A 26,726-nucleotide genomic window follows, 5' to 3' on the forward strand; every position below is an offset into this window, starting at 1 on the left:
GACAGGTTCTCCCTCTCCTTTGTGGAGTATTTCAGCTAATGTCATCCCCATGGGCTCCTGGGAGGCTCTTGCTTTCCTGGCATCTGGCAATTTCTGATTGGTATCCCTAGTTCCCTATCCCCCATTGCCACACACCCATCCTCACATACTTCTTTTTATCCTCTCTTCGTCCTTTCTTCCTCCCAAGACCCTGCCACCCTCTACATCCCTTGATTATTTTGCTCCCCTTCTAAATATGACTGAAGAATCCACTCTTTGGTCTTCTTTCCTCTTGAGCTTCATGTGGTCTGTGAGTTGTATCATGGGTATTCCATGCTTTTTGCCTAATATCCACTTATCAGTGAGTACATACCTTGTGGAATTTTTATCTTTGAAGAATAATTTGGCACCATTTAAAAAAAAAATTGTGACTCAACTTGACACTGTGGGCACTTGGTGTGTGAAGGCCAGGAATGCAGGAATGTGTTTAATGGTACACAGAAACACCTCTACAGACAAGAATTCTTTCTTGTCCATGTCAGTAGATCCAGGACTGAGCAGCAGTGGTTGAGATGAGATATTTATATTGCAGGAAGGTTTACATTTATGGACAAGCCCACTTTTGTCAGAACTGTTCAGGTAGGGAATTACAGTCAAGCACCGGCTGTGGTATTAGAATAACAGAGTAATCCTTTACATGTAATTTTAAAAGTATGTTTGCACTGGGATAATTAAGTTACCAGCACTTACATAGAATATGTTTCAATGAATAACATTTTATAACTGGGCTATAAGAAAATGAATCTTTAACTAAAACTGGACAGATAGTTTCTTTGAATAGCAATTAGTTTTAAAATACACATTCATTAATATTCTTTACCTACTCCCTAATGAATATCAAATGAATATTAAAACTTGAATATAATTTTACTTCTACCAATTACCACATCACGTTCTTAAATTAGAGATATGTACAAGTAAATTTATAGCAAATAATATTAAGTAGATAATTTTAATCAGTTCACAAATATTAATCATAATTCTTCCAGATAAGAGAAACAGGCATGTACTGTATGAAAGTAAGAATCAAGAGCTCACATTTTGTTGAGTGCCAGTCTCTCTCCATTATTGGAAAGTGTTCTTAGCCAACATCGATTTACCTCAAGTATTTATTTAACCTGTAAATATTTACAGTAAAAATATGTAGCACATTAACAATAGAGAAAATTGGAGATAAGGAAATAAAGGAGTAAAGATTAGAATAATCTAGTGATGACCACATTGTCTAGCTAAAATGTAGGCATTCTTGTAAAATGACCTCTGGGAATAAATCACTTAGATGAAATTCAAGGAAGACCTATGATAATGATAGTTCAAAACATGAAAGTGCTCAAAAATTTCAGTCCTCAAAACACCTTTCACTGAAATCCTTATGAAATAGTGTCTCTCTCTTATGTTAATGTAATGAATGTTGGTATAGTTCTTACAACATGCTTGATTACAGTCTAGCTGTCTTCTGGATATGAATTCATCTAATTCTGATAAAGATCCCATGACATAGGTACATATATAGTCCCAATTTTATAGTAAAACTGAAAGATACAGAGGTCTTCACCCATGATACCTCACCAATATGGCCCAAACAAGGCCTGAACAAGGGTAAAATCCATAGACATGTTAATACTGAAAGCAGGAATCTCACCGGTCCAACCCTAGACAAAATGCTACAGGCAATCAAGTTATGCTGCTAGTGAGAGACTTAGTCTTCCACAAAGATAAACCCATAATTAGTTATCCAATACCAAGTAGTGAGCCCCAAAATCATATACATGCAATGAACACTAAAACGGCTCTGACAGTTGTAATTATATATTGATGTGAACGAATGTGCATGTGTGTGTGTGTATGTGTGTATGTGTTTTGTGTGTGTAAAACAATAGCAAAGCAAAAGAGATCATGTATTTGAGAAGAATGGGGGGAGAAGGAAACATGGAAGTGGTTAGGGAGATTAAAGGGAAGAAAAAAACAATGTAATTCTGTTTATATTAAAAATAACAAATAATACTTCCAAGGTCTCACAGCTAGTTATCTGAAGGAAAATTTATCCATTGCTGTCTGTCCCGTGACTGTCACTCCATGACTCTACATGGGTTTCTTCTCTTTATTCCATAGCTTCTTATTTACCCAAACTTACCCAGGTAGTGTGACCTTGGAGGGAGCAAATGTGTGCAAAATTTCAGGTCCTCTCAAAGGGTGTAGGAAAATGGTAGGGAGACAAGGAGATAATGCACTTATAAAATTGATTTTCCAAAAAAAAAAAAAATCTTAGAATTCAATTCTCAAACAGATGTGAATTAAGCACATTTGATCTCTTCTGTTCACTACTTTATACTATACAAATTAAGTAAAAACTTATCTTACTGAGAGGTAATGTTTAGATGAGTATTCATGACAGGATCCTCTTGGGTTCCATTCCTAGACATGAACTGCTATTATTAGATGTCTTGAATGTTGGATGTAAGCATCTGGAGTTTAGACGACATTGCAACATGATAATTGGCTTCGCAGGCTCATGAAGTCTTTGTCTTCTTGGTCACATTGGGCAGTGATTCCCAATTACTTCTTCATTGTGACCATACCATTATTTCTTATTGATAGTATATGAGTCGATACTGGGATACCTCCAACTTAAGATGTATAAGACAAGTATACCCTGCTGTCTACTCCTCCCGGGTGTATTTGCTTCTTTATGTTATAGAGCTTTCAAATGTGCTGTCAAGCTGTTAGTGTATGTTCTCTCCAATTTTTTTGGAGGCACTCAGAGCTATGAATTTTCCTCTTAACACTGCTTTCAGGACTGAGCACAGGAACCCCAATGGAGGAGTTAGAGAAGAGTGAAGGAGCTGAAGGGGTTTGCAACCCCATAGGAAGAACAACAATAGCAACCAAACAGACCCCACAGAGCTCCCAGGGAATAAACTACCAACCAAAGAGTTCACATGGAGGGATCCATGGCTCCAACTACATATGTAACAGAGGATGGCCTTATCTGGTATCAGTGGGAGCAGAGGTCCTTGGTCCTGTGAAGGCTGGATGCCCCAGTATAGGGGAACGTCTGTTTGGTGAGGAAGTGGGTGGGTGGGTAGGGAAACACCCTCATAGAAGCAGGGGGAGGAGGGATCGGATAGGAGTTTTGCACATGGGAAACAAGGAATGGGGATAAGATTTGAACTGTAAGTGAATAAAATATCCAATTTAAAAACAAAACAAAACAAAACAAGTATACTTCTCTGTGAATTTTTCCTAATTGTTTCTTTGTCTGGATGTAGAAAACACGAATATAATGCAGGGTCTGGAGAACCTTAAGGCTTTATTGGACAATGGCCTACAGTGTAAACAGCTTTGACATCCTTCAACTACATCATGGTCTGACAACTGAACAAAGTTTGACAATGCTATGAGCTAGGTGTAAGCATGTTTTCTAATATTATGGCACTAAAAGTCTGAGTTGTTATAATGTCTCACTTTTATTATACTTACTATTAAGAATATATCTCTACTACATTGTTAAAATGCTAGATCTTTTAAACTTTAAATTACCTTGTTTTTAAAGAATTTCTATTCAGTACCATTCCTCTCCAGGAAAGCTTTGGTGAAGTCCATTACCCATAGTCTTATTCAATTGATTGCTCTACTCTGCCACCAAATCACCTCAACAGGTCTTTGTTGATTCAAATTTTAAAATAGATGTATAGGCACAGGAGTTAAATATTGATTGATAAATCTATAAGCTAGAACTATGGCACAGTATATCAACTAGATAAAATATACTTAAACCATCTGCAGTAAAACACTACTTTTTAATTTTCTGAATGGTAAATCACCTAATCAGTTAAACAAAATAAACTTCATGTGGTCAGAAATTTAAAAATGGTATAAAAATATAATATTATTATGCACAGTAATATCCTTATGATTCTCACAATTAAAAAACATATTTTTGTTTTGTTTTTCCCTTATTGGATTAGGGTGTAAAGTTTAGTTTTGAATGGAGCTTCCTGATACTTGTAAATTCCTCAAGCCACCCATGATGCCCTATCTGGATCAGTTATTCTTGAAGGAAAAACCGTTCAGAATTTGAAATAAAATGGCTTGTGCTTCTTTAGAAGGTTCCTCCTCATGGTTATCTTCCTGTGCTTATACAGACCTAGAGAGAAGAGCACTTAGTGTGCCTCAGACCTAAGACAACAAAATTCCCATATAAACTTTATTTCTCTAAATAGCTCACTTTTAAAACTAAAGAACTATTGCTTGACTTGACCTCAATAGTTATCTTCATAGTACAAGACTTAAACAGTTTTGTTCTTTATGCATCATGCATGCCTTACTCAAAGACTAGAAGATACAAGCTAGAGCTTTAGTGTTCATATATATATTTTCAAAAAGCTATAAAAATTATGCTTGTTACATATTTTAAATTGCCTATCAAGAAACATTATTTTTGGAAAATTAAAAATAATTTAACTATTCTTATGAAGTAATTCATTATAAATACACTTGAATTGTATTTCTTACATGATTATTGATGTTTTTATATCCAGAATTTTTTAATTAATGCTTTGTGTATAAAGATAAGTCAAGTATACTCCTGACAATATTCAACATTTGACATCTAATGTTTACAACCTAATCCTGGAGATGAATAGAGCTAAGAATACAACATGAAACCATAGACTATAAATGATAAAAATCACTGCTGGTTCTGTGTTTTAAACAACTTTCTGAAAAACCAGGGATAATATATATCTATATCATGAAGGGTGGTGGTTCTGACCATGTATACAGACTCAAAACAATGGATGACTAAACACTAAATTCCTGGCACACCAAGGTCAGAATGCAGGAATCTATTTTGGTAGCATTTAAAAGAAATTTGCCAGTGTCTCTTAAAAAAAAAAAAAAAGCAAAAGGAAACAAGACACTTTTCTCTTTCATCTGAAGATTAGTAGAAAAAGTTTTCAAATTATTCACAAAACTGACAGAATATTCTAGTATGTACTTGACATTCCAATATGCAAATACTTTTTCTTGTTGGTAAGATAAAATTGGAATGACATTAGTTCTTAGTAACTACAATTTTATATTTAAAGATGTAGCAAAACAAGTATGTATACCTTGATGACAAATGACCAACTGGAGAAGCCTTCTAGAATGGGCCTCTTGAAACCATACAAGTGAACAATAGGCACACACACACACACACACACACACACACGCACAGAAACACAAACACATATGTACAGGCACACACATATGCACACACACATACACACATATGCACATACACATGCATATGCATAGAAATACACGCATATGCACAGACACTCTCATCTGTGCATGGACATATTCATACAAGTACCCATAAACATAAACACGCATGAATTTTAATGAGAAATAAAATTTCTCAAACTCACCAAGGTTGTGTATCAGTTTAGTCAAGAATTTGGCCAAGTGTGATTCTGGTCTATTTCACGCTGTCTATTTTGTACATGGGAGCTTACAGAATAGTGCTGGCTGATATTTGTATTAAAACAGTAAAACAAAATATCTATGAAACAGTAATACGAATTTTAGAAAAAAGGTTATTTTGACAACCGGGAATAATTTCTTTTTTTTTTTTTTACTCTTGCCAAATATCTCAAATTTTACTCATTTTACAAGAGTGGCACACAACTACAGAACAATCACAGAGCTTAGTTTATATCCTTAAAGTCAGAATGGTCACATCAGTCAGCATGGAGTCCTTTGTATGTTTAGTATAAAAGTTAAAGTCAAAAATACACATTATAATTTGAACTGTTTTCTTTTTTCTAGAGAAGTGACACACATGCTTTGGTGGCAGTCCACCAAAGATGACAGATGACCAGAATTCTGTGTCCTGCCCCTCCTCCCATCTTGAGCTGGATCACGGGAGCATCAACTTAGCAGGAGAGATTGTATGGAAACAAACAGCAGAGTCCCTACCCTCCAATAAAAAACCCAGCTCACTGGCTAGGTGCAGAAGCATGCACAAGCACGCCCAGCACGCTGTTGTGATAGGACCACAGACAAACACACCTAGCTGTCATGACAGCTGTGGCCCATTTCTAGCATACAGCCTCATTGTACTGGTGCCAGCAAAGGTCACCAATCAGAAAGTAGATTTGCACTTGCAGCACTCACAGCTAAAAAGCACACAGCATATAATACTTTGATCTTTAAGTGGTTGATCATGGGCGTCCCAAGATCACACTCACTAGGTTAGCCTGAGTTTTCATGTATAAAAATAAGTTTCTTAAAAATAATGCTTTGAGTCATAGAGAACAGTGGGGCTACATCAAGACCAGCAGGATTCGCTGTGAAAGGACTGCTCATGTAAGGTCGGGAGTTCATTTTCACTTGTGGGTAGAGGACAGTCTCAGTGGATCCCTACAGGTGCTCAAGCTGTAATCGCAGTAGACTCAGAAACCAGGACAGGAATTGGTTTGTAACTACCTAGATCAACGCGCCCAGACAAAAGTCCCATTGAGGCTGAGGCCTAAAACGGACCCAGTTGAAAACTGTGGGAGAACAAAGACTCACTAAAGCCAGCGGTATGTAGGGCTCACAACAGTGTGGTGTCCACACGGTCACACACTACACAACCATGTTGCTGGGGAAGAGCCCCAAGGCGAGGTGGCCAACCCCAGCCTGCTCCAGAGGAGTCACTCAGAAGCACCTGGGAGAGGCGTCTGGTCTGTATGGGACGGGAGCGGGGAGCTTGAAGGTTACTGACTACAGGAAGGAGTTTCTGGACAAGGGCCAGGAGGGTCAGTCAGGTTTTCCAGGACTCATATACTTCGCATGAAGTGAAGACAGTGGGTCTTTGCAGGGTGCAACTGTCATTATTAGCCCATGTTTCTCGGAGCCTGCTGGGCTGGTGATGTCATCATATCAATCACTCCTGTTGTGCGCAGGTGGACCCCGTGCCGCAGGTTGTTCCTGGAAGCTGGCATAGAAGATGACTTACACTGAGAAGTCCCGGCCAAGAGGCTGCTTAAGTCCAGTCCTTGGCCATCCTTGTCTGCTCTGTAGCCGAGGGCCATCTCCGCGAAAGCCACGAAATCCGTGAATGTGAGCAGCATGTCAAAGATGCCACCAGCCGCTTCATCTTTATGGTGCCGCAGTGTGGTTGTGAAGGCCGCCGTGTTGAAGTCATTACGCCCCAGCCACTGCTCTTCAGTGTGCTTCTCTACCAGGGAAATACATTCATTAAAAATGGGAGTATAGGTGAGTTTATTCTCTTCTGTGTCTTCAAATAGTACTTGTCCATGAAGTTTCTCTGCAATAACGAACTCGTCATCCATAATAATGTCCTCTAAACATCCAACCACAGCATCAAATTCTGCGTCGGGGCGGAGGAGAAGGGTAGCGTGAAGCTCTTTTTCTAGTCGTCCATCATAGGGGCGCCGCAGTCACCAGCCTGAGGCCGGGGCTGCGGCTCCTGGCGGGGCCCAGTACCCGCTGTCCTCTCCCAGAAGAAATTTCTAATCTAAGGTCATTGGTTAACAAGGGAAAGTTTTACTTTCGGGTCACTGCGTGTTAAAAACGAAGACAGCATGGCACCAATTCTTTTCTATCCAGGTTTCAGGACTGTGAAATACCTAAGACCATTAAAATGCTGAACAATATCGATTGTTTTTTTCCAGTTTTCATACAGTGTTTTGCCTTTCCTCATTACATTAAAGCCAAACTGGACTTAAGCAACTTCAGTGTCTCATGACTTTCAAGTTTCTTAAAGAGAAGTGTGTTAGAATCCACAAATAAAAGTTAAAAATACATAGGAATATTTTTACATGCCTTCCTTGGGTACATATAAATCTTTCTAAATGGACAAACTGTAATTTTAAAATTAAATTTCTGCAATGTATATGTGTATTTAAAATTTCTAAAACATAGATAATTTTTCCAAAAAGTAGTTTAAGAGGGACTGACAAATTCTCAGTATTAACTGAAGTCCTACTGGTGGAAGCACAATGCGTTCAAATAAAAATGGTACAACATCAATTCTACTGACTTAGTCTTCTTTCTTTAAAACTGCTCAACATGTAGCATTAAAGTCTTCTAATATTTTTAAAGTTTATTCCTTACCATCGTTTTTATTAAAGTTTTAGTTTGAACTACGAAATGGAAAAATGTGCCAGAAAGTTCTGAGAGTCTTTCACTCAGCTTGTTAAAATGTCAACATCCTGCATTAAACAGCAGACTTTAAACACCAAAATGAGAATAACTGAAACTGAATTTGAGTGAAGGACTATGCTGGGTAAATGGTTTTATACACACAGTGTGTGTGTGTGTGTGTGTGTGTGTGTGTGTGTGCGTGTGTGTGTGTGTATCAGACAAATTATATTGAGGTACACCATAATCAAGGAACCAAACTAACTGTATCACTATAGTCTCTGTCCCGCCACCTGTCCCCCTACAGATGAACTCTTATTCTTTTCTGTCATAACTGTTACCAAGCCAATTCTGCTTACTTTCTATGATCCTGTCATTTCAAGAATGCCAAATAAATAGAGACAGGTTCACAATTGCTTCATGAGATGAATTTTCTCACTCAATTACTTCTCTTGAGCTGTATCTCCATTAGTGAGTACACGACTAGGGTATTTCTGTTACTGTTACATGTCATTGTACAACATGGCTCGAGTATGCATAATTTTTGAAACAAATTGTAGCTTCTCTTTTCAAAAATATACCCCTCAGAAAATATGAAAATATTTTTTAAAAGCAGTATCTGAAACTGTGGTGAACTAATTCTTTATGTACTATATAAAGATTTCAAAATACAGAACTGTTCACAACATTGGAAAAAGAAATAATTTCTGAGTTATGAAAAATGTAATACATACTATATAGTAGGTTAACTTACAGCTAGAAATACATGAGCCAAAAGTCTTATCATTATTTCACTCTTTTCTTTATTATTTAATATTTTTACATGTCATGTTAAGTTAAATTATTTATAATTATATGAATGTTATAGAAAAATACTTAGTTTTCCATTGTTATTATAATACCATTTTCACTGAAGTGTGACATGCTACAGCAAAGTAACTTCAGTGTGATTATATATTCTTTCAGACACATTCAGAAAATAATTTGTTTAAACAAATTATTGAGCATCCATTCAAACAAATATTATGTAGTAATTTAGAGGAATAATAAAGCTGAACAACTTATTAACATGGGAATATTGACATGGGAAATTCCAAAACTATTTAACAGTTGTTGACAAAGATGTTTATAAAAGTTTTCTTAACACAATCATAGTTATGTAAAATGATATATATAATCACATATGCATAAAATTGGAGCTTGTAAACTTACTGTGAGATTACAAGTCATATTTCAAAAGGGACATTTTCAGCTTTCATATTCTATATATTCTTGAAGTTAAATCAATTAACCTGCTGCTACTGTCCAAATAAAACTTATGAATTATGTTGCCACCAATAATTTTCTTTTGAATTAAAACTTAACATTCACAAATTAAGCATCAGTATTTGTGTTCAAAGGTATTCATTAAGGAAAGTTTCAATTAAAATTCAGGTACTCATAAAATAATAGGCTCAATTACTGATATAATTATTTTCTTTTAATATTTTACATCCATTATCATTCTGTGGCCACAAATTTAATTCAAGGACATAATCTCCTCTGAGATTGAAGGAATCAAGTTGGTTCATTGAAAATTGGTTGCATCTACCACATACTACTTCAAATAAAGTATTACATTATTGAAAAGTACAATAATGGTTAGTAGTTACCTAGCAAACATTTACTATCTTGTTTAACTCATGTTAAATTTTCTTCCTTTTGGGGAGACAAGGCATGTTCTAGCTACACAGTCCAACCTGTTTTTAAATTCAAAATCTTCCAGCTTCAATCTCCTGAGTGCTAGGACTAATGCATATAAAACCATATCTACTTATGGTTGCTTGAATCTCTTTTGGCTTAATGATAACACTGAATTACAAAATACCTTCACCAATCAACCGAGTTCACTATAAGTCACATACCATTGTGATAAAACTGCCTCCGGCACTGAAGTAGTCTGTCTGGCTCTGAATACATGAGAGCTGAATGGTTATTAGAAATATATCATAGTGTAAATTTTATTTGAACATGGATTCTTCTCTCATATAATACATCTCAGCCGTAGTTTCCCTTCCCTTCCCTCCACCTAGCTCCCCCTTCTTTCATAATATGAAGTTTTTATTTCAATTTTGGACACAGATAGCTTACCATAAAAGGTGAAACATTGTGAAATTTGGAGTGGACTAGAGGGCTAAGAGAAGAGCTCTGAAAGTCAGAATGTGAGCATGTATAAGAGTAAATAAGCACCTCACAACTGTGTACCCAACAGCACCAAAGCTTGTAAACATCTATCTTTTCACTAATGATGGTGGTGGTGGTGTGGTGGCGGTGGTGGTGAGGTGGGGATGGTGGTGGTGATGGTAGATGATGATGATGATGATGATGATGATGATGATGATGGGGATAACAATGATGAAGATGATGATGATGATGATGGACTTCACTAATTTTCCAGAAGCAAATAGAAACCTTATATTTTCATGTATGGAGATCTCTGGAGTTTGAGCATTTCCTTCACTATATTATGAGCATACCTAAAGGCTTAATGTCAAACACATAACTATGATGTCTACTTCTGTTAGGCCATACTTCAACCACATATCATTTGATAATGTGAATTATGCCAAAAATTTAAAAATTGTTTCAGCTTTGCCTATCTTATTATCCTACTTTTATAGATTAGTATTAATACAATTCATCTGTTAACATCATTCTAAAGTGGTGGCACTTCTTTGTGAAGAGGATGCTCAAACTGTTATCTGATGAGGAACCAGGTGTGTGTCACCTCACTACTCCATAACAGTCACTTAATTATCTGGATTTTATTTAACTCACAGAAAACTTACATTAATGACTTATATGTATTGAACTTTTATAAGCTATCTTAAGAATTCACGATGAGTCAGAATTTCATTTGTTGATGGCCATCCATGGACTGACACAATTTAGAAGGATTTGCATATGCTGCTATTCTGTTCTCTTTCAAAAGAAACAAAGCTTACTAAAAATCAGCTTTAACTGACAGTGTAAAAGCTATACAACTCCACTATAGGGTCAATCAGAGACAATCTTGAAGAACGAATGTGTTATCAAATTAATTAATCAGTAGATGAGAGGTTTATCCAGGGCTATTTTCTATGCCCATCGAGTGATACTGGCTGATTCCATTGAAGGCTTTTGCACTTGACCAGCTAAACCCTTAAATATATCAGGGATTGAATTCTGCCTAGTAGTTATTAGAAACACTGATATGTTGTATTCTTGTCTATAAAACAGTACAAAATTGAGATCAAGGACACACCTATCAGCCCCTTGGAGCAGCCCAGTCCTCAGGGATCGGTAACCTATCCCTTGCTTCCATATGCAGACTTGGTCTTAGAGGACTTTATGTAACCAGTTGGTCTCTGCTTCTCTCTTCCACTATGGAAGATTTTTGACCGTTAAAAGTATGATAAATGTCAGGAACAGAAAAACAGTTCCATAGTTAAGGGTACTATTATGCTCTTCCAAAGGAAGACTTCCCAGCAGCCACACAAAAAATCTCAAGGCCAAAATGACTTCAAGGGATCCAAACCCCTCTGCTGGAAAATGGTACATATATACTACTGGCATACACAGGTAAACATGCCTATTTATAAATAAAACTTTAGAAAAGGGACAAATTGCAGTGCTTGGTTAGCAAATCTGCATTGTTTAATTTAAGCATCTGAAGTCATTTTATAGGTATTGGGCTATTTTTGGAGATTTTAAAAATACCACCCCTACCAAAACTGACAACTGAGTTAGTCTGTTTGAACAATGAGAGGTCAAAGTATAATTAAAGTAGCTGAAGTTCTTTACATCAGAGGAGGTCTCACAAAATTAGTTTTCTCTACTACCATTGATTCCCATCCTTATTCTTCACTGTCTATTTCATCAGGCTGTCTCCATATCTGTTCTAAACTTATATGATCTGGGAAATTGACAAAAACTAACTGTTCCCAGAAAACATTTGTTGTTGGCAATGCATTACTAACACATTAATCTTTAAAAATCTTAGTGTAGTGTCATTAAAGGTGATTCTTGGGACTGATATGGTAGGAGAGGACCAACTCCATGGTCATATGCTGACCTCCATCCTCTTCTCATGACCTGTAGGAACCCAAACATATACTTGTATGTATATAGATAATAAAAGTAATCATTTTATCTTAGAGTCACTTGTTATAATTTTTCATCAATTCCAGAGGACTTTTATGAGTTTCTGTGCTTACAAAGGTCATCCTGAGTTCGCTCACATCATTCAAAGTTCTTAAGCTTAAATATACATTAAGATGTTCTTGTTTTGTTTTATTGAAACAGTGCTTTTACTAGAATTCCAGAAAATGTTCTTAATTTCTATAAAACTTGATACAGCATGAGCATGAATTACATATAGTCAAATTTCAACATCTGATTACCAGCCAATATATTCATATTTTAGGCATGTATATACAATGATTTCCCATGGCTCCTTTCATCCACCAACCATCCTCATGGTGAAAGTACACAAATACAGTGCGACCACTGTAGAAGCAAGTTAAGGCAGACAGTTTTGAGTCGGATGTAGACAGAGGTACCTATCTATATTTCAATATACAACATAGTTGTATATTTTGTTTAACATTTTGTCTATTTTTACATGTTTTGTGAATTGTTACAAAGCATGCAAAGGGTTTCCCAGCACATTTTCTCTTCAGAAATGTTACTCTGTATGATGCAAGTGACTTCAAGAAAGTTTGGATTTTCTGAGAAGCCCAACAGTTTGAATGTTTTGTCTTCTGGAAAGGGACTGAAACCTGTCTCACATTGCACTGGGAACAAGAGAGCCTCAGATTCGTGTTCTCCTGGCCAGCAAGACTTCTTTTAAGGCTTTATGTAGGATTTTAGGGCCTTGCACATACTAGACAAGCGTGTACCACTGAGGTAGTGTCATTAAATGTATTTTTAATTGGAACATAAGGGGGTACAATGTGCATACAATGGATAAAATTCAACGTTTATCTGGGATAAAAACATTCAAATTTCTCTCTAGAGCTTTTGAAACACTGACTTAATTACTATCAAAGTAGTTACTCTTCTATGGCATAGAAGACTGCAATCTCTTCCTTGTATTCAACCATACCCAGTACCTAGAAATAACCTTCAATCTTAAAATGCTGGCTTAAGACTCAGTAACCCAACTTAAATGAATAAATTAAATTTGGGTTATTCTCCAGTGAAGCTTTCAGAACAAAAGTTGATGAGGCAGAGTGATTCTTCTTCTCCTTTTCTTCCTTTTTTCTTGGTTAAGGATTTATTTATTTCATTTATATGAATACACTGTAGCTGTCTTCAGACACACCAGAAGAGGACACTGGACTCCATTACATATGGTTGTAAGCTACCATGTGGTTGCTGCGAATCAAACTCAGGACATTTGGAAGAGAAAGCAATCAGTGCTCTTAAGCACTGAGCCATCTCTCCAGGCCTGCCTGAGAGGTTCTTTAAATTATCTGAAATGTGAGAATGTTTTTGATGTCTATGTAAATTATCCTATATAGATGCAAATTTCTCCCTTTCAAAATATGTGTTCTAAAGTTTAGGTTTGAAAAGTTTCACTTTTTCATTAATTTAGATCTCACATTTTATTGTCCATGCCTTCCTTTTGAAGATGACCTCACTGACAAGAGCTCTTCAAGATAATTCTCTTGTCCCTTGCATGTTTTCTCCCATCTAAGACAGACACCAACAGAGCTCTTTCTCTATTCCAAACACGATTCTCTCTTGAGATTCTCATCAATAAATAAAGAGACATGCTGCTATCACAGCTGCTTGACATCAACCAAACCCCTCATTAGTTTGTGGTCTCTAACATAAGAAAATGAAGACATTTAAACTCCTGCGGAAAGGCTGGACATGAAACTATACTTCACATTTTCACATTCTAAGTTTTCAAAAAAATGTTAAATTCATCTACACATGAAAAAAATCATTTCCTCAAAGGAATGTGCACAGAATCATAGCCCTTTGTTACCAAAATTCATTTTGTAGCTTTTATTTTGAAATAGATACTATATAGCAGATACTATAAAAAATATATATATAAGCCAAGCTATTGGCTTATAGTGTGTGTGTGTGTGTTTATTTGTGTGAGTATGTTATCCACCCACATCAGAACACATCATAGGCGTTGTTTATACTATGACATTCACTGTTCGCGTCATGTCTACCCTACCTATGCCAGCAGCCATCTGCAGTATATAAACACTGATTTCTTCAGGTTTTGGAACATCCTTAGGAAATTATCACCAAGTGATAATCTCAATGCCATAGCTTCAGCATAGAGGTATTTTTAAAAGTTCAAAAGAATGAAGAATCTAGAATCTTCCATATTCATTCATGTAAACTTTGGATTGTAGAAAAATAAAATACCACTGAAATAATAAAATCTAGTTTGGCCATTTGGGAAAAAATAGCTGACCTATCCAGAAACACACACACACACACACGAATAAAAGAAAAAAGAGGAAGAAAATATTAAGGCCTCTTTTCTATTTTTCCATCACTGATTGTATCATTTAGCTCCTCCCACCTCTTGATGCAACATGATGTAATGGAAAAATACAATTCTTCAAATATAATTTTGGCTTCAAAAGGCAACTCAATTACTAAATTTTATATGCACGTATCATAACCAGTCTGTGGCCGAGAATTCCCACGTCTCTGATTTTCCTAGTTACATATCTTGAGTACTCATATTACAGGTGAAGCAACACACTAGTTTATTCAGACTTTGTGATCAAATAGTCTAGCAACTGAACTATAGTTTCAAGTCCTAATTTGTTCTGACACATGGCTTCAAATAAAACTATCACTTATGGTAGCTACAAATACCAGAGAAATAGTATTTTATTATTCTGCATGCCATTAAAATGATTAAAATATTTTTTAAAAGGTCACACTAAGTTTGTCCTTTAGTATGGTTCATCTTAAAATACTTTCTTCATGTAATATTCTGCAACTAAATATTGTCTGGTCCTGTGTGCTTTGGGATTTCTTCTGAAGAACAATCTTAGGCCAGTGATTGGTTGTCAATATTTACATTGTGTTTCAGAAGACAGGAAGATAACCTCAAAAGATAGGTTTATTTTTGTCCCCAGAATCACTGGAAAACACAATCTGGCTCACACTTCTTCAGGAATGCCCAGTAGCAGCAAGGCTGCCTGCTACACACATCATAACAAAGCCAACAGCATTCAAATGTGCAGTTCCAACTAGAAGGGATAACCACTCCTTCCTGTGCTCTGCTGGAAATAGTTGCCACATTTCAATTAGCACTTGTCACCAGAATACACCATTTGTCACAGAAAGACAGTGAGAAAATTTTATTTCCCATTAGCTGGATGAAATAAAAATCAAATTCCTTCCAGTTAAAGTATGTTTGGAAAGATTATAATCGAGAGGTTTACATATCTATCACTGGCTCCAGGTTTCATTGTAATGACTTCAATCTGAGAATGGCTCCAAAGATTTTTGATAAAACCAGTATTTTAGAAGTCATATTTTGAAACAGACTGCCTCCAATTTAGTGAGTTCTTACAGAAATGCATCCTTCATAGAACCTATCTGCCAGATACAACTTGGATTGAAACTCCAAAGGATTAAGGTTTAGATAGAAAATAACACAAATGTAACTAGGTGAATGTGTGCGCACGTAATATCTAACCTCTGCATTCTGTCACACACACACACACACACACACACACACACACAATGTGGCAGACATCACCAAGAAAACAATGAGCATATTATTTCTTTAAGTGTCCTGGTTCAAGACAAACTATTACTGCAATTTGAATGATGGATTTGTCCATGAATTCTTTCCAAAAGTGGCAAGAAAGCATGCATTTGCATTCTACTGCATCAGCTGACTGAATGATACAAGGTAGCCCACTTCTCCTTTCCTAAAACAAAGATGTCTAACTTCCTCTGAGACCATATTAAATGTAATTTGCTGTCTCTGTCTGGACAATCTCATAAAACAAAAGTAGAAAATCCACACATGAAAACCTTACGTTAGGATTCTGTAATTTTTATTACCATTTTCTTTGACCAGTCCTTCCCTCACACCTGCAGCTTGCTGTTTTGAATTATGATTCCTGCAGTGAGAAAGCAGGCAGGCACACACCCCATTAAGAGGCATGACTATATGCCAGACTTGGCTAATGAGCCATTTATTTTTTTCATTTTTATTACTCTGTAGGTTATGAATGACAATATAGTCATTACCTATCCTTATATATATCTTTATTTAGCAATGGAAGTCAATAAACAACACATATTGGAAAGTTCCTACAATTTGTAGGAGTGCCAAAATGGATATTCTCATATTTGCTCCCTGTTAAGGCATTTCTGCAGAATTCATTTATATGCCCAGCTTTAGTTATAATAATACCTGCTTGTAAAAAGCTGAGCTTGCTAAGAATCATTTTAGCTACTGTTGATAGTTCTAATTAATCTGTCTCATCTACTTTTCTACTACAAAATATCATTCTTTAAGTTATTTGCATCATCTAAAATATGTATTTAATTGAAGTGAAATTACATCTCTTTCCCTCTTTAGTCTACTTTTCTCCCTATCCTTCCTTGCACCCCGCCCCCCATCATTAACATTCTTTTAAAGGCAAAATATTCTCCTGGTTTTTAGGAGAAAACCAGGAAAGAGGAAAACCACAATTGCATATCATCAGAACATTTCTAACAATAATGTAATAGTAATCAGTGTTTAGACAAGAATGATGAGAATCCTACAGTATTTACTGAATGGATGGGGAGAAAGAGGACGAATTCCCAACCGTATGACCCTTCTAAAAGAAAATATTTTTTCTTCCACCAGTTAAAATTAATTTAAAAAACATTCAGTGTATCAAAATTTTGTAGCAATCTGGGACACTGTTATTTGTTTCTCCAGAGCATTTCTGTAAGAAACAAGATACAATGTAGGAAATAGGATTTTGCTAAATGATCTATAGCTTTCAAAAATAAGATCACCTATACAACACTAAATCTACAATCATCCCCAAGCACTTTCTGGATGACCATGAAACTTGTGTTGTGATAGCAATAGCAATACTTTCCTTTTTTCTTTCAATCTCTTTCTCTCTCTCTCTCTTTCTCTGTCTCTCTCTCTCTCTTTCTCTGTCTCTCTCTCTCTCTCTCTATCTATCTATCTTATTTTAGCTATTCATTATATAACTACATACTAAAGAGGAATAAATTCTCTAATAAGTGATGACAAAACAATGCCTTAATCTTAGGTTTTTCTCTTGTAACTAATGCTCACAAAATTACTCCAGTAAATATAACTTCTCAAATATTATTTTTAAGAACTAATATACTACATAAAATCAGTGAATAATAATGGTTTGCTTTCTATTCTGTTCAAGGCATTATGGTAAGGGAACATGGTGCAAATATATTTAAAAGCATGCTCACTGAACAAGGAATCCAGTGGATACATTAAAAATCTAATCATGTGGTGCTATGGTGATTCTTGACTTTGGATACACAACAGAATCACATGTAGATTGAAAGAACACTGGCAATGAAACTGGACCTCAATGCACTAAACTGGTGAGTATTCAATGATGTCTACATACAACAGTATTGTTGGGACTCAGACGCACTTACCTATAAGTATTACATAAAATATCCCAAAGGGCAAGGATTTATCATGTTTTCAATTGCATTAAATTGCACAATAATGCATTGCTACTGCTCTAAATGTAATTACAGAGCTTTGTCCTCACATGGTACACTTATGAGTTCACAATGTTCTAAGTCTACCTAAAAAGAATGTTTATTATTTATTTATTTCTGTATAACAAACTACTGAAAATAAATTAGCTTAAAGCAATATGTAGTATGAAGTGTTAGAACTGTCTGGAAAGTGCTTATTAATCAAGTATGAGGACTTGAGTTTAACACAACCACATAAATGAACCAGATATAGCAAAAGGCTAGCAATATCAGGCTGGGAAGGCAGAGACAGGTGGACCCCTAAGGCTTGTCAGCTAACCAGCCTGGACTACTTAACCTTCCGGGACACCATGAAACCTGTCTCAGATACTGTAAGATGAATCATATCCCGAGAACAGTATTTAATGTTGACCTCTGGCCCTCACATACACAAATACATTCACTCACACACATGAATGCTCATGTGAATGTACACACACACAGGCACACATGCACACACACACACTCTACATTACAATAATGCATGTACATTTTTCTCACTATTAGTGTGATCACTAAGTGAACAAGTTTTTAACTGAAAATGCTAACTTATGGTCTCCTAGGAATGGCATCAAGATTTTTGACTGTGTCTCTATAGCCAAATGTACTTAAGTATGTCTAGAGGGTTTGTTTCCTGATAACTTGCCTGAAGGGCAGCCGGCTCTTGTTCTTAGTATACTGCTTTTATCCTTTGGGCAATAATCTTCAGCTTATAATATCTATGAACCAGATGTTTCTTACTGTATTAATTATACATCTGAGAAACTGTAAGCACTATGCTTTCTCTGTTTCAGGCTTGAAGACATCATAAATTCAAAGGAAAAACACATACTCACTTCCTAAAATACCATTCTTTCAATAATGTAACAGACAACACAAAAAAGGTTGCAGTTAAGGACAGATGATTGTCACAAACAGAAGCTGTAATTAGAATTGAAAAAAGAAGTTGGCACTGAACTTGGTCAATGTGATAACTGTTGTTTTTAACTGAAGGCGTTCAGACTCAAGACTAGTTCCTGGAGCCACTGGAATTTTTGCTATTTTATGTCCTATCTTATTCAGTAATTTGTCTTTCTATACAGTTTTATGAAGAGGGAAACTTGGATATGAATAAAAGAAAATATTTTTTTAAATATATCTATGTAACAGTAGGTTGGCATCAGCAAATACTGAGGGTGATAGACCTTGAAACCTTAGTGGTGAAAGCAAATGCAATATTTTCAGGGGTAAAAGAGGAAGAGATGTGTTGAATATTCACAAAGCACGAGATCTAAATGCAACTTATCATCCCATTTTGTTTTGTTTGGCTTAGATTTTGTAGAACTCACCACCCTGAGAGAGCATTAGAAAAAGTCAACTGTGAAAAGGATACAGGCTAGAAGATTAAAAATAACTACATGACAATGGGAAAAGAAATTCAAGGTCCCAGAGGGCAGCCCAGAAAATGGCAGGAAGTAGTCCCTGAAGCCCTGAAGGATGAGGTAGACAGCAGAACCCCGCAAGACCTGCAGAACCAAGGTCACAGTTCACAGAAGAGCTAACAAACCCATTGTCCAGTCTTGTGGCAACTGAATTCAAGCCATAATTGAGTTCTTGGGGTCAAAGATGGAAAACTTGGTATCTCTAGACTGAAATCAAAGGAGTGACCAGTCAATTCTCTTCAAGTTTTACAAGGGGAACAACAGCAAACTAAATTTGTCGAACTTTTCCATCACCATCTAGTGTAGAAAATATAAAGACCTTATCGGACATCAAAGCTCTATAGTTCATGGTGAGTGCTACTGTTATGGAATGTTCCATCTGTTCGGACAGGACTCCAGATTTTTCTTATCAGGGTCCATGTTGGAAGAATTTGATTAATTTTAGACCAGTCAAGATCTCCCTATTCAATTTTGAATCTCACCATTAGCCAAAATTTCCTAATTATGCATTTTCAAGGGCTTATTCTTGCTTTCTTAGTGTCTTTGATTTACAGATGCAGTACACAAGTGATGTCATTATATTGTGCAAGTCCAATTTCATAGTTTGGAAAGATTAAGTATGCTATAATTTGATTTGTTGATGGAAGAAAAGATTTCTTCATGTCCTATTAATGTTACAGCATGGCATTGTGTTCTATGAAAAGAAATAGCTAAGAAAATCAATTACCCTTTCCACCATCCTTGTATTTTTTTCTCTTCCATCTTCAGAGCTAAAGGAAATTCAGTGGCATCATCATGTTAAATTGCTTTTTCTTAATCCTAGCAGCAGTGATTAGCAAAGTTTTCTAGATTAAAAAATGATGTGAATTCCTACCAACCTGGAAAAGCTAACAGTGTGTGAAATCTCCCAGAAAGTGTCTTTTCACATATTAAAATCCTCATTACAGATTATGTAACTTTTCATCCAGAAATCACTGGAGTAATTTCAATGCCATAGATTCACAACAGTCAATCTTTATGTTCACATGAATTACAAGAACACAAAATGCCAATGCTATGAAGAAGCTAATTTTAAAAAGCAGCATGCAATTTTTGAGAGGTGTTCATTGATTTAAAATACAGTGTCCATGCTCATGTATATATGTGTATGTGCATGTGCATACACGTGTGTGTGTGTGTGTGTGTGTGTGTGTGTGTGTGTGATGTATAAAAAAGATACAAATGGTTTAGCTCCAATTGTTATGGGTTAAGGCTTTCTGAGTTGTTCAATACCACGTTCTCATACAACGAGCATGCTGTTCCCTGGTACAGTAGGAATGTCAACCTTTAGAGGGTGTCTGAAAAATGAGAAGTGTTAAGTGAATTGATATTTTAGTGTGTGTGTGCATGTATATAAACTTGTCTGGATATAGCTTGTCATTTGCTTGGGTATATATCTTTGGCCTACTTGTGCATATGAATGTGTGTGACTTCATATATGTGAATAAACCTTGGCATTTGGATTATTTTTGGCCAACAAGTATGTGTGAAATTAGATACACTTGGGACAAAAATATTCAAATGGTAAGTCAATTACATAAATGTAGTCTGTCTTTCAGAAAATTGTGGATTATCATAAAAGCAGCATTTCCAAAACTAGTCATTATAGAATATGATGATAAAAATGTATGAAACCTCATATGACCTATCTCATGTTTACAAAACAATAAAGTTATACATGGATTAAGTTTGATGTCGATGTCATAGAAACCCCAGCAAAGTGAAACTTAAAAAGTACCTTGGTGGAGCTCCTTACAAGTAAACAGCAGAGGGCCGGTGCGAGCCCAAGTACTCAAGCTTGTGACTAGACAGCTGCAGTGAATAGATATGTGTCACTAATACAGTATGTGACCTTGAGTAGAGATGAGCAACTTGATATAATGAGACTAATCATGTTATCTACAATGTATTTGTCCATGCTATAAACATGGGGGGGAGATAAATTATGTGAGGAAGTGGCAATAAATAGTTTTCTTTCCAATAACCCCAGAGATGAACTGTAAGCTCAGAGTGATGGTGGTGATTAAATAGAAAACTACAAAAAAAGAGATATAGCTCTGATAATTTTAAGGTACTTCTTCATATGTATGAAAATCAAACTCACACTAGCTAACATGGTGCATATACATAGTGAAAGTTTAAGTCAATTTCCTTTATGGAACAAGGAAAACTCCCATGAACTGGTGAGTAATCATACTACATTCATACAATAGAATAGCATGTAGCATCTTGATACATGACACAGCATGGGAGACCTAGAGAACACTACTCAGGTAAAAAAACTGTTAAAGAAGCAATGACTTCGTGACTACATAAATGATCTAGAGAATGGCTGCTTAGGGAGGAAAGGAAGGGTTTCTTTTAAGAAGTGCAAAAATGTTCACAATTTGAATATGGTAACCAATGAACTGAGAATATATTTATTTGTAAAATCATACTATTATACTAAACTGCACTATTTGCAAGAATGTTCTATTATATGTGAGTTATTTCTATAAAATACTTTTATTATTGTTATTTTAAATAACTTTTAGAAAATCTTATGTAAAACAAAAAAAAACCTTTTAGGAATTTTTGTTTTGCTTTGCTTTATGTTTTTGAAGACATGAGTTTGTGTAGATAGGGAGATACATAGAATGTGGGGGTTGTGAGTAGGAAAGAATATGATCAAAATATGTATATGAAAAAAATCATTTAAGCCAATAAATATAAAATATAAGTATCTTTAGCAGTAAATATGTGTGAATTTAAGCTGAACTGTGATGGCAAATACTTTTAATCCCAGCACTTGGGAAACAAAGGCAAGCAGATATCTGCATTCCAAGATAGCCTGGGCTACAGAGGACAGCCAGGGCCACAGAGAGAAACCCTATTTCAAAAACAAAGCAAAACAGTATGAATTTTTGCTATTTATACTAATGATTATACTGCAATAAGTGGAAGACACACACATGCATATACACTTTCCTTTGTCCTTGATATATCTATGAAAACCGGGATCTAGCATTAAAACTCTGGATTAGCTGATCCTATTAAAATTACCCAATTGTTGGCAGTTTCACTTTTCTCACGGGTGCTTAAGACAGATGATAATGAGGGCTCAGGGGATTTGTATTTTCTTTCTAATAAGATGACACTCTCCTGACTTAAAATATGAATGTATTGGATCTTATTGTTTCCCTCTAGTGAGCCTGACTCCATCCCATCCTTCCTGGCCACCTGTGCCCTTCAAGCTGAGCACAAGCATGTCACACCCTCTGTGGTTGCCATGCCTTACACCTCTATGGACTATTAGGGCCCTAATAAGGTGATACTCTTGAGTTCTCGTGTTCCCAAACTGCAGGATTGTCTGAAAGGTTTTCTATATTTATTTGTGTCCTTATTTTCAAGTAAGATTTAACACTGTCACCTTCTTAAATGTTACAGCTAATTGATATATAACTATAAATAGTAGTACAAATAACAGATAAATTATATATGTGTACTTTATATAATGTATTTTTGTCCTGAATCCAATGAACTTTGTATAATATGCAACGTAAAGCTAGGTAGTACTCATTTTGGTGTCACACAGAATTGTTGAAATCTATATACTTATGTATATTAGGTTATAAATAGCTTTACTCCTAGTACTTCCCCCCAAAACCTGCATAGAGTAAACTTAGAAAAGTATTTTAGATGCAAAAATTTACCGGCGATGTGTTGATAGAAAGTAAACATGATTAAACAATATGTTGGGAGCTATGAGACATTAACAAAACCTCTCTGGTTTTATATATGAACCTATTAATAGTACAAGCAGAGAGAAACAATTTACTTGTTTTTGAGACACTTCTTATATTCCTACTTCTGGTCAGAAATGAAATTATAAAAATGACTGTTCAACTATTCTTTCAATAATCCTTTGTGGATATAATGGAGAAATCTGATATTTATGGATGAGTTATTCATATATATATATATATATATATATATATATATATATATATTCTGTTACAATAGCAAACATATATTATTTCCTTTAATTTTTTTTAAAACTTGGTGCTAGTAATCCACTTTTACCCATAAGCTATTGATGTTGTTGAATAAATTACTTGCTTAAGTTCTCCTAGCTAGTATGAAATAGAAACTGGACCTAAGAGAAATAGACATTAGACTTTATTTTTTTATTTTCTATATTCTTTGTTTACATTCCAAATGATTTTTCCCTTTCCTGGTTATACTTTAAAGGCTTTCTGTGTTCTATAATGCACCTAGTTGTTTTCACAAGGCATTCAGGTTACTGAAGAAACTCAAGGCACCAATTGATCATCTTTAGTTTTCTAATCAGCCACAGTACTCAGTAAAATCCTTCTTGTGATATCTTAACTATGTTCCCAGGTTGGAAGCCTCTCTAGATCTCTTTTGGCTCCTGAATCCAGTGCCTATTATCCCTTGATACACATTAGGAAAGGAAGTACAAAAGGCTCTGGCTGGATTTGGAGTATAGACCTGCCTTTCCTAAGGCTAGCTTTGTAGGCATTGAGTTGGGAGTAGGGAATGGAGGCAAACAATCATTTCTTTCCTGGACATAATCAGTTGTAGTATTCTATCAATGACCTTTAGTGGGTGGCAATACCAAATATCATCTGGTACCCATGTGTTGTGTTCCTTGAAGTAAAGACTGGATTCACACCCTCCAATTTTTATACTATGGAAGCCAGTTATTCCTGCTACCAAAGTCAAAACATACATGTCCTGGCTTTGTCCTGTACCATGAGCTCACATTTAGCAAGTGTCACATGTTACCAATGAATTTCTAGGAGACACACAGCGTGATGTCACCAAATAATGAGCATGCAGATTTCTCTGACATTGCACCTTCCTGCAAGTAGACATGAGAATGAGGAAATTCTATTCCAGTGTTCTACAATATTCCCAAATACTTCTCAGACTGTATCCAGTGTTCCTTTGAGAAGAGATTAATTCTTACCCCCCTATCTAACAGATGATGTGTTCTGATCCTTGCTATCTTTGTTTAGACATGGTAGTTAAGGTTCTTGTAGGCATCACGCTGGAAGAGCTGCATCTCAGACTTCTCTAAAGCTCTCTAGAAATGGTAGTCCAAATACGTATTGTCTTCTCAGTTTGGAACCTGAGCTACATTCCAAGACAAGAAAACACCCAACCCACATTCAATTACACTTAACCACTACAGAAGTCTTTTTCGAGTTTTAACCTACATTCTTTAAAAGTGCTGCTAAAACAACTCTCAAAATAGGTTAACACTCTTGCATTAACACATTTGGTGAAGAAATGGAATTTTTGGTGGGGGGGGTTGTCAATTTTAAGAAGTTAAAAAAAGTGGATGGATTCAAGCACCAAAAACATTTTAAATATGAAGACTAAATACACATAATCTCCATTTCAAAATGCACACAAAATATGATTGATTACATAACACATCATTTATTTCTCTCTCTCAAACTGTTCTGGCTCCAATTTCAAGTGAAAATAAGAGAGAACACATACCACATTCCAAAAAGGAACAAAGTGATAAGATTTTAAATCCTTCAAACTCTCAAAGGTGGATTTTGTAAGTGATGTATCATTGGTACCACCAAACACTCCATCTTTTGACACAGCTACTGTTCTCACAGAAAGCCTAGAATCACTAACACTGACCTCATGTTGTGGGAGGAAATTAGCCTGGCCTGCCATGAGCACTGCAGATTTGCTATTTCAACAGAACAAATGTAATTCTTGATTCTTTGTGGGACATGGTTATTTTTTAATTTTATTTGGCAACGATTATGCAATGTCTTTTTATCTGCTTTTGGAGTATCAAAAGACTGGGACAAAAGAATGTAGAGAGCATGTAAAGAGCATGCAGAGAGTGAGAAGTGAGCATGTGAAGAGCATGTAGAGAGCATGTAGAGAGAATGTAGAGATCATGTAAAGAGAATGTAGAGAGCATGTAGAGAGCATGTAGAGAGAATGTAGAGAGCATGTAGAGAGCATGTAGAGAGCATGTAGAGAGAATGTAGAGAGCATGTAGAGAGCATGTAGAGAGAATGTAGAGAGCATGTAGAGAGAATGTAGAGAGCATGTAGAGAGCATGTAGAGAGAATGTAGAGAGCATGTAGAGAGCATGTAGAGAGAATGTAGAGAGCATGTAAAGAGCATGTAAAGAGAATGTACAGAGCATGTAGAGAGCATGTAAAGAGAATGTAGAGAGCATGTAGGGAGCATGTAAAGAGAATGTAGGGAGCATGTAAAGAGCATGTAGAGAGCATGTAGAGAGTGAGTAGTGAGCACGTAGAGAGCGAGAAGTGAGCATGTGAAGAGCAAATGAGAGAGCAAATGCAGAGAGCATGACAAGTGTGTGTGTGTGAGTGAAAGGGGAGTGCATGTGATGTGTGTGTGAGATGTATGTGAAGAGTGTGTGTGAGAGAGTGAAAGGGGAGTGCATGTGGTATGTGTGTGGAGAGTGTGTGTGAGAGTGAAAGGGGAGTGCATGTAGTATGTGTGTGAGGGGTGTGTGAAGAGTGTGTGTGAGAGTGAAAGGGGAGTGCATGTGGTATGTGTGTGAGATGTGTGTATGAAGAGTGTGTGTGTGTGTGTGTGTGTGTGTGTGTGTGTGTGTGTGTGTGTGTGAATGAAAGGGGAACACGCAGAGGTGTGTATGAGCATGAGAGGGCAAGAAAAGAAAAGCGCACAGGAGAATGCAGAGTGTGCAGGAGGATGCAGAGTGTGCAGGAGGATGCAGAGTGTGCAGGAGAATGCAGAGTTTGCAGGAGAATGCAGAGTGTGTGCATCCTTAAGCTGTGACTGAATGAGCGAGAGAAAGAGAACAAAGAATGAGAGAGAAGAGAAACTTTAAGCCTTGAAAAATTGCCTGTCAGCTTGTACCCCAAAAGTAATCTGGGTATATTTATTATTCACCTTCCAGATATCCCTTCTTCCAGTTGAGAATTCCGATCCTGTGTCTGCACCCCAGCATAAATGTAGCACATTTTATGTATTCATTTGAGGTCAACATGTAGAAGAATGCAAATTGATCCATATTTATCTCCTTGTACAAAGCTCAAGTCTAAGTGGATCAAGGATCTCCACATAAAACTAGATACACTGAATCTAATAGAGGAGAAAATGGAAAAAGTCTCAAACACATGGGCACAGGGGAAATTTTCCTGAACAGAACAGCAATGGCTTATGGTCTAAGTTCAAGAATCAACAAACAGGACCTCATAAAACTTCAAAGCTTCTGTAAGGCAAAGGACACTGTCAATAGGATAAAATGGCAGCCAACAATTGGGAAAAGATCTTTAC

General features: G+C 36.1%; 1 protein-coding gene and 1 pseudogene across 31 annotated transcripts in view; both read right to left on the reverse strand.

Annotated features, from left to right (window-relative positions):
- Nrxn1 (neurexin 1) overlaps window positions 1–26,726 on the reverse strand; it is a 1,158,653-nt gene that overhangs the window by 279,046 nt on the left and 852,881 nt on the right. The gene's annotated exons all lie outside the window — the stretch shown is intronic.
- LOC127687752 (ADP-ribosylation factor-like protein 2-binding protein) lies at window positions 6,906–7,456 on the reverse strand (annotated as a pseudogene).

The sequence above is a fragment of the Apodemus sylvaticus genome, chromosome 6, assembly GCF_947179515.1.
Source record: "Apodemus sylvaticus chromosome 6, mApoSyl1.1, whole genome shotgun sequence".
Classification (NCBI taxonomy): Eukaryota; Metazoa; Chordata; class Mammalia; order Rodentia; family Muridae; genus Apodemus; species Apodemus sylvaticus.